At 42.0% G+C, this 16,662-nt stretch overlaps 1 protein-coding gene across 1 annotated transcript in view; it reads left to right on the top strand.

The window, feature by feature from the left end:
* The window catches only part of LOC132683928 (uncharacterized), a 75,298-nt gene extending 58,920 nt beyond the window's left edge, over positions 1-16,378 (top strand). The window contains exons 6-8 of the mRNA XM_078432563.2: positions 4,876-4,962; positions 10,884-10,984; positions 15,614-16,378. The gene's annotated coding sequence lies outside the window, so the exon portion shown is untranslated. The remainder of the gene's footprint in view (positions 1-4,875; positions 4,963-10,883; positions 10,985-15,613) is intronic.
* The last annotated feature ends 284 nt before the right edge of the window (positions 16,379-16,662 follow it).

The raw sequence follows: 16,662 nt of genomic DNA, 5'->3' as shown, positions 1-16,662 counted from the left end.
ATATAGCATCAGCCATTCAACAAATATTTATTGAGCACTAGTTACTAAGTGCTACAGTTGTATGGAGTAAAACACCATCTCAGTCTCAAGGAACTCAATGCAAACAATCACAGCCCAAAGACCTAAGTGCACTAATAGAGAAAGTGCTGGAAGGTGCACAGAGGATGAGGGACTGGCTCTGCTTGGGGGTGTACGGATTAGGGTTATGTGACATTTGAGCAACTCTTCTCTTCTCTTCTCTTCTCTTCTCTTCTCTTCTCTTCTCTTCTCCTCTTCCCTTCCCTTCTCTTCTCCTTCCTTCCTCTCTTCCTTCCTTCCTTCCTTCCTTCCTTCCTTCCTTCCTTCCATACCTCATTCACTCAATCAAAAAGTTTATCAAGTGTCTACCAAGTACAAAGTCCTATTCTACTGCCCAAGGTCATGGCGCTCAATGAGTCAGACAAAAATACTTGACTTTTGGTGATTATATTCTAGAGGAATAAGATAATAAATAATAAGCAACTAGGTAAACTATTACACGGTCTATCATATTATTATTTCTTTGCCTCAGGTTTATTTTTTAAAATCTTTATTATTGAAGTATACTTTTTTTTTTTTTTAATTTTTTTAACGTTTTATTTATTTTTGAGACAGGGAGAGACAGAGCATGAACAGGGGAGGGTCAGAGAGAGGGAGACACAGAATCTGAAACAGGCTCCAGGCTCTGAGCTGTCAGCACAGAGCCTGACGCGGGGCTCGAACTCACGGACCGCGAGATCATGACCTGAGCTGAAGTCGGCTGCTTAACCGACTGAGCCACCCAGGCGCCCCTGAAGTATACTTAACACATGATGTTCAGGCGTACAACATAGTAATTCAATGATTGTATATATTACAAGCATCTCTCGAAGAACTAGGGAGGTACAGAGAGGGTGATTCCCAGACAGAGGTGACAGTATGTGCCAAGTCAGGAAGGTGGTCGAGGCACAGTGTGTTCTGACATTTGGGATGATCTGTTGTGTCATGGGATTATGAACGATGGCATGGGCTAGGATAGGTCAGCAGGAGATGACATTAGAGAGACAGGTTGGACTTGGAGGAAGATCCAGATATGCCATGCTAAGGACTTTGAACCTGCTCTCAAAGGAAATGGGGAGTCTGAGAACTAGAAGAGTTTTAAACAGGAGAATGTGCAGACCTACGTGTAGGAAGCTAGTGGGCATTGCATTAATGTGCTGGGGCTGCCATCACAAAGTACTACGGACTGGATGGCTGAAACAACAGAAATTTATTTTCTTACAGTCCTGGAGACTGGAAGTCCAAGATCAAGGTGCTGGAAGGTTCAGTCTCTTCTGAAGCCTCTCTTCTTAATTTGTAGATGGCCGTCTTTTCCCTGTGTCTTCACATGGTCTTCCCTCTATGGTGTGTGCCTGTCTGTGTCCAAATTTCCTCTTTTTGTGAGGACACAAGTCCTATCAGATTAGGGCTTACCCTGATGACCTCGTTTCAGCTTGCAACCTCTTGAAAAGGCCCCATCTCTAAATATAGTTACATTCTGAGGTACTGGAGGTTAGGGCTTTAACACACGAGTATGGACGGGGGCTGGGGAGGTGGGGGCACAATTCAGCCCATCACAGGCATCCATACTGAAGGTAGGCTGGATAACAAAGGCTGGTAGGGTAGGTGATGAACTACTTTAAAGCTCTTTTGTACAAATTCACTTGTTGAGTAATGGTGAAGATCTGATTGGGGGCTGTGGTGGGGACAGAGAAGAGCTGGTAGTTTGGGGAGGCATTGGGAGGCTAATGGCTGAAACTAAGTCAAGGAATTTACTAGAAGGGAGAAGTTTGTACCCCTTAACTCAGAATTCCTACCTAACGTCAACAAATATTTGACACACAAACGGGTGCAGATGAAAGCCCGTGAGTTCAGGATATAACAGATACCCTGACTGCAAGGTGATGAGATTCAGCCTCAGTGTCACACCCAGGATCACTGCTGAGGTAGAAGTGTGACACTTTTTATAATAATTTCTTATCCGAGAGCTCTTCATCCTGCTAATAAATTTCTTTTTTTTTAATATGAAATTTATTGTCAGATTGGTTTCCATACAACACCCAGTGCTCATCCCAACAGGTGCCCTCCTCAATACCCATCACCCACCCTCCCCTCCCTCCCACCCTCCATCAACCCTCAGTTTATTCTCAGTTTTTAAGAGTCTCTTATGGTTTGGCTCCCTCCCTTTCTAACTTTAAAAAAATTTTTCCTCCTTCCCCTCCCCCATGGTCTTCTGTTAAGTTTCTCAGGATCCACATAAGCGTGAAAACATATGGTATCTGTCTTTCTCTGTATGACTTATTTCACTCAGCATAATACTCTCCAGTTCCATCTACGTTGCTACGAAAGGCCATATTTCATTCTTTCTCATTGCCAAGTAGTATTCCATGGTGTATATAAACCACAATTTTTTTATCCATTCATCAGTTGATGGAAATTTAGGCTCTTTCCATAATTTAGCTATGGTTGAAAGCCTGCTAATAAATTCTGCTTCTCTATGTGCACAAGAGCTTGAGCATACACCTTCATCAGGTCTAAACAAAGGGACTAGTATATGTCCTAATGTCCTGAAGAAGTGGTTGGTGACAGATCTGATTAGGGGAGCAGAGTTATCTAGAAAAATCATTGGAGGGACTCAGGTACAGTGAAAGTGATCCTTTGCTCCCTATTAAACCTCATCGTGCCTATGTTGTATGTTCTCAGCATTACCGAGACTATTGCTTTATCACATTACTTACGTCATATACTTGTTTTTGACTCAATGCCAGAAACACCTGGACCAGAGAGGTCCCTGACTTCATTGAAAAACAGCTTCCAAGTTTCAGCAACTTTTAAAAATGGAATTTCTAAAGTCTTCCCTTTGACTAGAACAAGCAATCCTAAAATTTGTATGGAACCACAGAAGACCCTGAATAGCCAGAGTAATATTGACAAAGAAAACCAAAGCGGGAGGCATCACAATCCCAGACTTTAGCCTCTACCACAAAGCTGTAATCATCAAGACAGTATGGTATCGGCACAAAAACAGACACAAAGATCAATGGAATAGAACAGAGAACCCAGAATTGGACCCACAAATGTATGGCCAACTAACCTTTGACAAAGCAGGAAAGAGTATCCAATGGAAAAAAGACAGTCTCTTTAACAAATGGTGCTGGGAGAACTGGACAGCAACATGCAGAAGAATGAAACTAGACCACTTTTAAACATTAAAAAAAAAGGGGGGGGGGGGCGCCTGGGTGGCTCAGTCGGTTAAGCGACTGACTTCGGGTCAGGTCATGCTCTCGCGGTCTGTGAGTTCAAGCCCTGCGTCAGGCTCTGTGCTGACAGCTCAGAGCCTGGAGCCTGTTTCAGATTGTGTCTCCCTCTCTCTGACCCTCTCCTGTTCATGCTCTGTCTCTCCCTGTCTCAAAAATAAATAAAAAACGTTAAAAAAAAAAAAAAAGAAAGAAAGAAACTAGACCACTTTCTTACACCATACACAAAATAAACTCAAAATGAATGAAAGACCTAAATGTGAGACCGGAAACCATCAAAACCCTAGAGGAGAAACCAGGCAAGAACCTCTTTGACCTCAGCCTCAGCAATTTCTTGCTCGACACATCTCCGAAGGCAAGGGAATTAAAAGCAAAAATGAGCTACTGGGACCTCACCAAGAGAAAAAGCTTCTGCACAGCAAAGGAAACAATTGACAAGACTGAAAGGCAACTGATGGAATGGGAAAAGACCTTTGCAAATTACATATCGAATAAAGGGTTAGTATCCAAAATCTATAAAGAATTTACCAAACTCAACACCCAAAAAACAAATAATCCAGTGAAGAAATGGGCAGAAGACATGAATAGACACTTTTCCAAAGAAGACATCCAGATGGCCAACAGACACGTGAAAAGATTCTCAATGTCACTCATCATCAGGGAAATACAAATTAAAACCATACTGAGATACCACCTCACACGGGTCAAAGTGGCTAAAATTAACAACTCAAGAAACAGATGCTGGTGAGGATGTGGAGAAATGGGAACCCTCTTGCACTGTTGGTGGGAATGCAAACTGGTGCAGAGGCTCTGGAAAACAGTATGGAGTTTCCTCAAAAAATTAGAAAGAGAACTACCCTACGACCCAGCAATAGCATTACTGGGAATTTACCCAAGGGATACAGGAGTGCTGATTCATAGGGGCACATGTACCCCAGTGTTTATAGTAGCACTATCAACAATAGCCAAATTATGGAAAGAGGCCAAATGTCCATCAACTGACGGATAAAGAAGATGTGGTGTATATATACATACAATGGAATAGTACTTGGCAATGAAAAAGAATGAAATCTTGCCATTTGCAACAACGTGGATATAACTGGAGGGTATTATGCTAAGTGAAATAAGTCAGTGAGACAAAGACAGATATCATATGTTTTCACTCCTATGTGGAAGTTGAGAAACTTAACAGAAGACCATGGGAGAGGGAATGAAAAAAATATATATTGTTACAAACAGAGGGAGGCAAACCATAAGAGACTTTTGAATACAGAGAACAAACTGAGGGTGGAAAGGAGTGGAGGGGTGTGTGTGTGGGGGGGGAATTGGTGATGGGCATTGAGGAGGGCACTAGTTGGGATGAGCACTGGGTGTTGTATGTAAGTGATGAACCATGGGAATCTACCTCCAAAACCAAGAGCGCACTGTACACACTTTATGTTAGCCAATTTGACAATAAATTATATTTAAAAAAAAACGAAGGTTAGATGTAATGCTATTAAAAGACATCAAAAAATTAATAATAAAGTCTTCCTTTGAGTCATTGCCCCAGAACTGAACTCTACTGCTTTTTCCTCTTCAGAACTCCTTCATGCTGCTGGGTCACTGCCACTTCTGTCTTCCTCCAAAATACCACCTCGTACCTAGAGCACGTCACCACTAAGCACGGGTAAGAGGGGAGAAGGCAGTGAAGGTGTGTATGGCACAGTTTCTGCTTCCAGGAGCACACAGTCTCCTGAAAGAAAAGAGAAGCGCAGGATGTTGAAATGGGACTCTTGTCTCTCTTTTTGGCTGAGGCAGCAAGTCAATAGATACAACAGCAATGACACTGCAAAGCGAGGCATGTGGTTTCCCAGGCAGGACTGCAAAGGAGGTCACTGGGAAGCCAGCTTTGAGGCCCCAGCTGACCACCAGCTGCAGCCTATACAAAACACTGGAGAGGCCAAGAGAGAGGCTGGAGGTTAGACAGAGGACTCCTTTGAAGAGAAATAGGCAGGGTGCACTGAGTTTTATCCCTCCATGGAGGGGGAGGTGGTGCTGCTACCTTCTTTCCTCGATCTGTGAGGGTGACTTCAAAAACACCTTTGGACAGCTTGTCAGGTATTCCCAGGAAAATGGGTAACTCAGGGGACCAGAGTCTGGGTATGTGGATTCTCACGAGTGAGAGGTTGGCTGAGGCCACAGAGAAAAGGTCTGTGTGCCCGCACTTGAACTGACCGCAGGCCAAAGATGCATGTTCACTGTGGACCAGAGGTGAGTGTGTGTGTGTGTGTGTGTGAGAGAGAGAGCCCTGGGGGATTATCATAGAGAAGGGCCAGAGCAGAAAGAAGCTAGAGGAATTGCTATGTGACCATGGGCCAAAGGAGGGCTTTTAAGTGACCAGCTAGATGGGACTCTTCTGCCTGAGTCACAGGCATGATAGGTGAGAAATAGCCCCAGTTTTGGGGGGCAGGAAGGAGGCTCAGAGAAAGAACTGGCTTCACACAGGAGTCATGTGACCAAAGGCTGCTTCCTCTGCCCATTCCCTGATTCTAACCTTGGCAAGGACAGAGGTATAGCCAGCAAGGTGAGTGAAAGAGAGAAGAAACCAACCACATGGTTCCAAGGGCCCACCAGAAGGAGGCCCAAACCGATAGGAAGGGACTTTAACGTTAAATGGAAATTTGACCATTATATGGGCTGGATATTGTGAACGTATTATCTGAGAGAAGCAAGAAGCCGCGAGGCCTGCCTGAGATTTCATATGGTGGCAGAGAAAGAGCCAGCCCCTCCAGTGGGTTGAACCCACTCTTTTAGGGTAAGGAAACACTGTGTTCTGATTGTACTTGGTGATTTTCCCTCTTTCCAGTATTGGTTCTATGCACACATGATGATGATCTAAGGCAGAATAACGTACCCGTCTCTTGTTGCCTCAGCGCATACCCATTGGATTCCTGCGCTGTGCCAGACCCAGCCGACTCTGGGGAACAACAGGGAACAAAACCAGGCAAGGCCTTGACCCTTCAGAGAACTGACAGCCCAGCTGGGGAGACTCTAGACCCTATGAAACAAACTCACGTGCAGCATGTTTTGAGAATGTGATGAGGGAAGAATCACACAGGAGTGGAGTAGAAAAGAGGAAAGGCTTCCTGGAAGAGAGAGGACGGAGTTGGGTCCTGCAGAAGTGGCCAGCCCTGGGTGGGAAGCAATGGCCAAGAAGGCTCTCCAGACAGAGTGACCAGTGTTCAGGCACATCATGGGAGAGGAGTGGCCCAATGTCGTGTCAGCACAGAGTGTGCAAAAGGCCAAATGAGTATGAGTCTATTATAGGAAATAGAATACAGTAGGCAAATCTACAGAGATGGGAAGCAGATTGGTGATTGCCTAGGGTTGAGGGGGTTGCTAATGAGCACAGGGGCTCTTGTTGGGAAAAGGAAATTTTCGAAAATTTGATTGAGATGATGGTTACCTTAAATACATTAAATATACTGAAACCATTGAATTAGACACTTGAAATGAGTGAATTTCATGGTATATGAATTATATCTCAAAAAGCTGCTAAAAAAAGAATCCAGTCACAGCACAATAAATATAGATGATACAATCCGTAGAGAATTCAGAATCTGGCAACACTAGACAACATGTCATTTAAGAATAGGTGGCAAAACTATAAAGAAATCAGGGGAATACAGTCAATAATATTGTAATAACTTTGTACAGTGACAGATGATAACTAGACTTACTGTGGGGATATTATAGGGTATTGTATGTCAGTTATACTTCAGTAATAATAATAATAATAAAAAAAAGAAATAAAGGGAATGATCCTGCAAATGTCAGGGCAAAATTCGTTCTTGGAGGCAGGAGGGAAACAGGTAAATGGGGGAGTACAGAAGTCAGTGACCATCTAACAAAGCCGACATAGCTGAGTCTTACTGTGACTGGTGGTTTCACAGGCATGATCTTTATAAAAATAATTGTACATCTCTTAGGAACAATCTTTTGAATGTATGACATGTTTCAAAATAAATAAAGACAAAAGGGGAGGAGGCCAAATGAGAGACAGGACCAAAAGTCCCCTGGCACTCATGGGGAAGAGTCCAGAGCACGAGGTGAGACCTAACGAGGGAGACGATGGGGAGCCATTGAACGTACTTGAGGAGACAGCAAGGGGATGGGAGAGGTAGTTTAGGAAGGTAACCATGCTCTGTGAGCAAGACGGATGGGAGCAGGGAGTGGCCCTGGGTGGGGAGAAGTTCCGGGGGAGAGAGAACAGGGTCTGAGCATGTGCAGTGGGCCAGTCGGGGAGGGGGTGCCATGGGAATGGCGTGAGGACCACCGTGCAGAAATCAGCGATGTAAGAGTAAGGGATGAAGGATGCCTGGGAGAATGAATGACAGCATGGTGGGCAGAGATAGGGAGTCAGGGAGGAGGGGCTGGAGGGAAGCAGAGATGAATAGTTTAGCTTTGGCTACGTATGGAGTATAAGAAACTACTATATTATAAAGTGAGGGATCTCAGGAGCTTGCAACTATAACTCTTGGCAAATTGTAGGTTCCCACATAATTATGGGATCTTTCCAAGTTCTATTTGGGCCAGGTTCTTTGAGGAACCTGCCTGTCTTTTGTAGTCCCAACCCTCTCTGTAATTCAGCCTGATCTGCAGTCCCCGCCTCCCACCATTTTCCAAGATGTAGAATGAGATGAGTCCCGTTGGTTTAGCCCGGGGCCGTGGCAGTGCCGATTTGAGAGGAGGCTTTTTGGCTTCCCAGCTCTGAAAACTCTCCTTGGATAAATTGTTCTTGGCTACCCCAGGTTCCTGCTGCTCTGGGAACCTTATCTGGCATAGCTTGTGAGAGGAGCAGAAATGAAGGTCCCCAGGAGGTAAAGACTCCTAAGGCTAGGACCTGAAGGAAGAACAAGCTCATCCAGTTCCAGGTGGGAGGAGCAGGCGTGCAGGTGCCAGCGAGGGACAGTGTGAGTGGAGCTGACAGGGAGGGGCCCGAGAGCAAGCCAAGGGCCAAACTGTGCAAGCAGTTAGACTGGACTATTTACCCTAAGGGTAACTGAAGCTGTTGGAGGTTTTGAAGTAGGGAAATGATATGATCGGTTTCTACTTGTGGCTAATGAACATTTACTGTGTGCCAGGAATCCTTCAATCTTTTCATCTACACTATCTTATTTAATCTTTTTAGTGGCTCTATGGGACTGGATATGATCCATCCATCCATCCATCCATCCACCCATCCACCCACTCAACTATCCATCCTTCCATCCATCCATCCCTCCATCCCTCCATTCCTCCATTCCCTCCATCAATCTAATCATCCATCCATTCATCCATCCATCCATCCATTCATCCATCCACCCAACTAACAATTTTTTAAAAATTGAAGACAGCTTTGTGCTAGTCACTGTACTCATGTTCTTTGGACAGATGAGGAAATTGAAGGGTCCTCACTCCTAGAAGTTCAAATCAATTCTTTAAAAAAAATTTGTTTTTTAGTTTATTTATTTTTGAGAGAGAGAGAGAGAGAGAGAGACAGAGTGCGAACAGGGAAGGGGAGGAGAGAGTGGGAAGCACAGAATCTGAAGCAGGCTCCAGGCTCTGAGCTGTCAGAACAGAACGGAGCCCGATGCAGGGCTCAAACTCACAATCTGCGAGATCATAGATCATGACCTAAGCCAAAGTCGGCATTTAACTGACTGAGCCGCCCGGCACTTAACTGACCTACAGCCTAGGTCAAATCAAGGCTGTAACTAGAAAGAGGCTTGGCCAGAATTCAAATCCAGGAAAGCAGACTCCAGCGCCTGGGGTTTTCCACTGGATCAGAGGCATTGCTCAGGTCTCTTTTCAGGGTAGGACTGCAGGTCCTGGGTGAGTCCTAAAGGCAAGGTCACCTGGGATCCTGAAGTATGAATTGGTCTTCAGTAAAATGAGGGGGTTGCTGAGGCCACTTTATATGAGATGAATAGAATAAAAAGCACATGTGTGAATGAGTTTGGCAGACCTGGTTACCTGCCATTTCTCTGCCTTCTTTCTTGCTAACGGAACTCTGATTTGGGGCGTGGGGCATGCTGGGAAAAGCAAAGTGTGGGGGAACCACAGTGTATCTAGTTTCTATAGAGACTTGTGATTGGTTTGAAACCAATCATGGCTAAGCTAATACTGTTTGTTAGGTACTCACCTTTTCTGCCCCCTTTGCAGCTAGTGGGGGGCCAGCCATGTGACCAAGTTTTGGCCAATGAAACAACAAGGAAGTCTGTTGAGGGCTTTTAAAAAATGGTTTTGATTGCCCTGATGGAAAGCAAGAAAATCAGCCCTGTCTATCCGGCTGCCTTACTGCATCCTGACTTTGAATGCAGCCATGATTCCTGGAGCTGTGGTAGCCATCTTGTGACCATGAGGCAACAGACACAAAGACAAAAAGCCAGCAAACGAGATGGCAGGATAGATAGAAAGAGCTGGGTTCTTAAATGTACTTGAGCAGCTAACAAATGGCAGCAAGGGCTTCCCTCCAGACTGCTAATATGTGAAAAAAGTAAATCCCTAGGAGTTAACATTTTTTCCATTACCTCTAGTTGACCATGTGCTAACTGATATAATAAGCATGGTGAGGAGAAGGCAGGAAGGAGAGAACTTATTTGGAGCGTAGGGTGATGTGAAGGCACCAATGGGAATGTGGCTTTGTTTTCTCATTGTTTTATGTGTTGTAAATCTTGAAGACAGGGTCACTTTTTCTTTTCTGTTTTTATCTTTTCCCTCCTGTACTCGCCTAACTTCCCCCTTCCCTTTAGCCCACATCAAGCCCCCATGCACCATGACTTGGTTTGGAATAAAGAAATTTCCCCTTTGTTGATTCTCACTCTACCGTTGTCAAGTTATCAAAAATTTTCCAGATAGGGCAGACACCTAAACTCTTTCACTGTACTCATGAAAACTTTTACAGATGCTTCGCTTATTATTTTCTGTAATGCCCAGAAGGGAAGCTGGTAATTTAGAAACTTACATGGTCCTTTGAGAAGAGGAAAGGCCTCAAGCCAAAAATGTCATAAAAGAATTTGGAGGGGAGGGAAGGGCAGTTGTAAAAATAAAATGACAGAGACAATGGAAGAAAAGGAAAGAAAAGATACAAGGGAGTCTTTTGAATCACTGGCATTTTCATGCTCTCACAAGTTACCGTCAGCAAAACCTACATGACCCCCTACCCCCACCCACCACACACTTTCTGCTTAAATCCCAGCAGTGGACTGATGTCTCTTCTATCAGTGGAGACATATTTCTGAGATATCTAATTCTAATAGCCTTGCACGACAGCACTGTTAGTTACTTTGCAGACAGCTGTTACCCCAACTTCCCTTATTCCAAGTGAACAGCGTCCCATTTTTAATTACCCTCCAAAGTGTGGCAGCGCTATTCAGATTAGGATGGCCTTGCAGTGGCTTCAGACCTAGGGTAGGGAGTTGTTTTCCCTTCCCAGGGATTGGTTTATGAATGGCCCTGTGACACAGTTTTGGCCATTGAGATGAGAGGGGAAAGTTGGTAGGGATTTTATGGGGAAGTTCCCTTTGTTTTTAGAAGAGGTGGGCATGTTTGTTGTTGTTGTTTCAGATTCTGGTGTGGATGTGTAAAGAGGTGATGCCTGGAACGATGACAGCCTTTTGCGGACCATTAGAGGAGCCTCCAAAGGATAAGCCAGCATACTAAGAATGGTAAAAAGAAAAATAGTCTGTGTTTTTGGTCTTGTTTCACCTCCATATTAACCAGCTCTGGAAATATTCCCCTTTCGAACTTAATGTTTTATTATTAGACTGACTGATCAGAAAGAAGACTGGGGAAAGGTGAATCTTCAGATTCTTGCAGTGCCAGAGAATAAGGAAGTGCTAAACTGCCACCCCCAAGGGGCTATGTCTCCCATCCAAGTACTAACCAGGCCCGACCCTGCTTAGCTTCCGAGATCAGACGAGATAGGGCGCGTTCAGGGTGGTATGGCCGTAGACAGACCCCAAGGGGCTATGTCAAAGGGACACAGCTGAAAGACCTTCCAATGGCCAAAACTGGGACCGTTTGAGCAATAAAATAATTGAAAGGTGCTGGATTATGACCTGAAGTATAAAATAAATATCCACAAGTCCATACTAATATAAAAAAGTGAATAAATACATGAAGAAGAATGGAGGAATCTCCTGTGCAGAAAAATTCCAAATAATTCATGTAGATATGATGTCCTCAAAGAAGTGGAGCCTGACTGCCCACTCCCTAAGTGTGGAATTCCTTTAGAAGGAACCACTTCCTTCTAAAGAGTAAACTATGGAAACTGGGGAGAAAAGAGTTACTCCACAGCGGAGAATCCTGACACACATGACCTCAGCTGGTGATCAAGGTCAACATCAACAGGGGTTAAGTCATATTGATAGAAGGTACCTCTGATATCATGTGGTAAGAATGGCCCTTTATCTCTCTGGTTTTCCTTCCCCAGACCCATAATCCCTTTCTAATCATGAGACTAATATCAGACAAACCCAAATTTAGGTATGATCTAAAAAATTCTTACTTGGTACTCCACAAAGCTATCAAAATTATCAAAAACAAGGACAATCTGAGGGACTGTCATAGCAAGAGAAGCTCAAGGAGACTTGGTGATTAACCAGAATGTGAGATCCTGGAAGGGATCCTGGATATGAGGTAAAAACAAAGGAAATTTGAGTAAAGTATGGAGTTTAGTTAATAATAATGTATCAACGTTGGTTTATAAATTTTTTTAAATTTATTTATTTTGAGAGAGAGAGAGAGAGAGAGAGAGAGAGAGCACATGTGTGTGAGTGGGGGAGGGGGAGAGAGAGGGAGACGGAATGAATCTCAGGCAGGCTCTGCACTGTCCAGTACAGATCCCGATGTGGGGCTCAAACTCGCGAACCGTGAGATCATGGCCTGAGCCGAAGTCAGATGCTTAACCCACTGAGCCACCCACGTGCCCTGGTTCACAAATTGTGACAAATTTACCATACTAACATGAGATGTTAATAATAGGGGAAAGCAGGTGGAGATAGATAGGAGTTCTCAGCACTATCTTCACAAAGTTTCTATAAACCCAAAACTATTTTAAAATTCAAAGTTGATTTTACAAAAGAGAGCTACCAATATTAAGAATGAGAAAGATTCTAGTCACTACAGGATATTAAAAGGATAATATTATGAACAACTTTATGCCAATTTATTTGATAAGTTAGACGAAAAGGACACAATTGTTAAAGACCCAAGCTACTAAAGTCACCCAGGAAGAAACTTAATATAGTGCAGATAACTTAAGTAGCCCATGGCTATTAAGGAAATTTAATATCTAGTTTAAGACTTTTCCACAGAGAAAACTTCCAGCTCAGTTAGTTTCACTGAGAAATTCTATCAAACATTTAAGGTAAAACTATGGCCAGTCTCACACTTCTAGCCTTCGTTCCAGAAGGCTAGCGTTACCCTGATATCAAAACCAGCATAAGACATTATGAGAAAACTATACCCCACTATACTTCATGCAAAAATGCTGAGCAAAATTTTAGCAAACTGAATTCAACAATATGTAAAAGGGATAATATATCATGACTAAATGAGGTTTATCCCAGGAAGGAAAGCTTGATTTAACATTTGAATGTCAATCAATGTAATCTGTATTAACAAAATTACAATAAACAGAAGAAAGTGAGCACTAATACACATTAACAGAACAAAAAAGGAGAAACCATATGATCATCTCAATGCAGAAAAAGCTTTTGACAAAATTCAACATCTATTCCTGATAAAACTCCAGCAACTAGAAATAGAAGGGAATTTTCTTCAACCTGATAAAGACATCTATGAAAACCCACAGCTAGTATAATATTTGCTGGGAAAGAGAATGCTTCACTCCTAAGATCAGGAGTGAGACAGAGATGCTTACCACGGTACCCAAGGTTGTACTGCAGTTTCTATACAGTGCAATAAAGCAAGAAAAAGAGATAAACATTTATATTTTGAGAAAGAAGCCAACCTGGCTTTATTTACAGATGACATGGTCATCTATGTGTAAAGTTGCATGAAATCGGAACTAATAAGTGAGTTTAGCAAGATGGCAGAATCAATATACAGGATGAATATACAAAATCAATAGTATTTCTGTACATTAGCGATAAGAAAATCAGAAATTGAAAACTTTGAAATATGCCATTGACAAAATCATAACAGATATGAAATACTTGGAAGTCTAAAGATGTGAGGGGCGCCTGGGTGGCTCAGTCAATTAAGTGTCCGATGTTGGCTCAGGTCATGATCTCAGGGTTTGTGAGTCCAAGCCCCGTATTGGGCTCTGTGCTGACAGCTCGGAGCCTGGAGCCTGCTTCGGATTCTGTGTATCCCTCTCTCTCTGCCCCTCCTCCACTTGCTCACATTCTCTCTCTCTCTCAAAAAAAATAAATAAATAAAGTTAAAAAAAATTTTAAAAATTAAAAAAAAGAGAGATGTGAAAGACCTGTCACTGAAAACTCTGTAACATTGTTGCAATAAATGAAAGAAGACCTAAATAGATGGGAAATATACATGTTGATGAATTGGGAGACTCAGTATTGTTACAATGTTAATGATCTCCAATGTAATCTAAAGATTCAATGCAATACAATCAAAATCTCAGAAGCCTATTTGGGGAGTAGAGATTTATTAAACTATTTCTAAAAATCCACATGGAAATACAAAAAGCCCAAAATAACAGCTTCAAGAAATATACGCAAAGTTGGGGGGACTTAATACTACCTGCATTCAAACTAGTTATAAAGTGCCAGTAACCAAGATGCAGTGTGTTATTTGCTAAAAGATAGACAAATATAGACAGAGAATAGACTGGAAAGTTCATAAATAGAGCATTTATATATGCTCTCTCTAGACATAGACAACTTATTTGGGACAAACCTACAAAGGCAATTTAGTGAAGCTTTCTAGTCTCTGCAACAGGTGGTGCTGGGATAATTATACATCCAGATGCAAAAAAAAAAAAAAAAAAAAAAAATTAACGTCAGTACCTCATACTATGTACAAAAACAACCCCAAGTAGGTCATAGACCCAAATGTGAAAGTAAAATTAGAAAAATTTTGGAATAAAATATAAAAAAAAAAATCTTTGTGACCCTGAGTTAGATGACAATTTGTTAGATACACCACAAAAAGCATGACCCATAAAAGAAAAAATTGTTAAGTTGCACTTCATCAGAATTAAGCACTTTTTAGTCTCTTCAATGAATGGTATTGGGAAAACTGGATATCCAGGAGCAAATGTAAGAAACTGAACTCTTACATCACACACAAAAATCAACTCAAAATGGGTTGAAGAATTAACAGTGAGATCCAAAACTGTAAAACTCTCAGATAAAAACATAGGGGAGAATCTTCAGGACATAGGTCTTGACATTGATTGTATGGATATGACACCAAAAGCACAGGCAATAAAAACAAAAATAAGGGAGACTACATCAAACTAAAGAGTTTTCTGTACATTAAAATGAACAATCGACAGAATGAAAAGGCAAACTATGGAGTAGGAGCAAATATTTGTAAACCATGTATCTGATAAGTGGTCTCCCAAATGTTTAAGGAGCTCCTAGAACTCAACAGTAAAACAACTAATAACTTGATTGAAAAAAATGGGCTGGGGACTTGAATAGATGATTCTCCAAAACAACATACCAATGTCCAACAGGCGTATGAAAAAAATACTCAATGTCAAAAAAAAAAAAAAAAAAAAAAGCAACAAAAACAAAACCCCAAACAACTCAATGTCATTAGTCATTAGGGAAAAATAAATCAAAACTGCAGGGGCTATCACCTCATACCTGTTGGTGTATAACAGGGTGGCCATTATATTAAAAATAAACAGGGGCGCCTGGGTGGCTCAGTCATTTAAGCTTCTGACTTCGGCTCAGGTCATGATCTCGCAGCTCGTGGGTTCGAGCCCCGCATCAGGCTCTGTGCTGACAGCTCAGAGCCTGGAGCCTGCTTTGGATTCTGTGTCTCCCTCTCTCTCTGCCCCACCCCCTGCTTACACTCTGTCTCCCTCTCTCAAAAATAAATAAAACGTTAAAAAAAATAAACAAACAAAACCTGAAAGATAACAAGAGCTGTCAGGAAAGTGGAGAAATAAGAATCCTTGCACACTGTCAAGGCAATGCAAAATAGGGCGACGATTATGGAAAACAGTATGGAGGTTCCTCAAAAAGTTAAAAATAGAAGTACTTTATAATCCAACAATCCCACTTCTGGGTTTTTTCCTAAAAGAATTGAAATAGGATCTTAAAGAGATATTAGCACTCTTTTGTCCTCTGCAGCACTATTCACAATAGTCAAGATGTGGGAACTACCGAAAAGTTCACCAACAGACGAATGAATGGAGAAAATGTGACGTATACATACAATGGGATATTACTCAGCCTTAAAGGACATTCTGCAAGATGTGACAACCCCGGGTGAAACTTGAGGACATCATACTAAGTGAAAGAAGCCAGAAAAAACAGAAAGGTAAAAAATGTGTGAGGTATCTAAAATATTCAAACTCATAAAATCAAAGAGTAGAATGGTGGTTACCAGGGGCTGGGGGAAAGGGGAAATTGGGAGTTATTAATCGATGGGCAGAAAGTTTCAGCCGAGCAAGATGAGTAATTTCGAGAGATCTGCTGTATCACCTTGTACTTACGGTCCACAATAACGAATTATGCACTTAAAATTTTGAGAGGGTAGGTCTCATGTTAGGTGTTCTTACCACATTAATTAAAAAATATATAAATCTTTGCTCTTATAAGCCCCTAGAAGAGAATGAAAAGACAAGCCACAGACAGGGATACAATATTTTCAAGTCTTATATCAAATAAAGGTCTTATATACAGACTATATACCAAATATCAAAATTCAATAATTATAACCTAATTGTTTGAATGGGCGAAAAATGTGAACAGATACTTTACCCCCAAAGATATAGGGATGGCAAATAAACACATTAAAAGATGCTCAGTATCATTTGTCGTTAGGGAAATCCAAACTAAAACCACCCTGAGATACCATTACATATTAATCCCAATGGCAACACAGGTGAATCACTGAATACTTATGTGAGTGATAGGAGCCAGCCCCAAAAGTTCACACTATAGGATTCTAAGTTTTATAAAATCCTAGAAAAGCAAATTTATCTGTAGTGACAAGAAACTGTCTACTCGGTTGAGTAGGGTGGGGAGAAGTGACAGGGAGGAATATAAAGATTTGGAGGCGAGGGGTATGTTCATTATCCATTGCTGCTCATGGTGGCGTATATGTTCGTATATGCATCATTCATGTATACATGTGTCGACACTAACCAAGTTGCACACTTTATACAAAGCTTACT

This window comes from Panthera onca, chromosome C2, assembly GCF_046562875.1.
Source record: "Panthera onca isolate mPanOnc1 chromosome C2, mPanOnc1 haplotype 2, whole genome shotgun sequence".
NCBI classification, from domain to species: Eukaryota; Metazoa; Chordata; class Mammalia; order Carnivora; family Felidae; genus Panthera; species Panthera onca.
The sequence above is the reverse complement of the archived record's forward strand: the minus strand, read 5'-3'. Positions and strand labels throughout refer to the sequence as shown.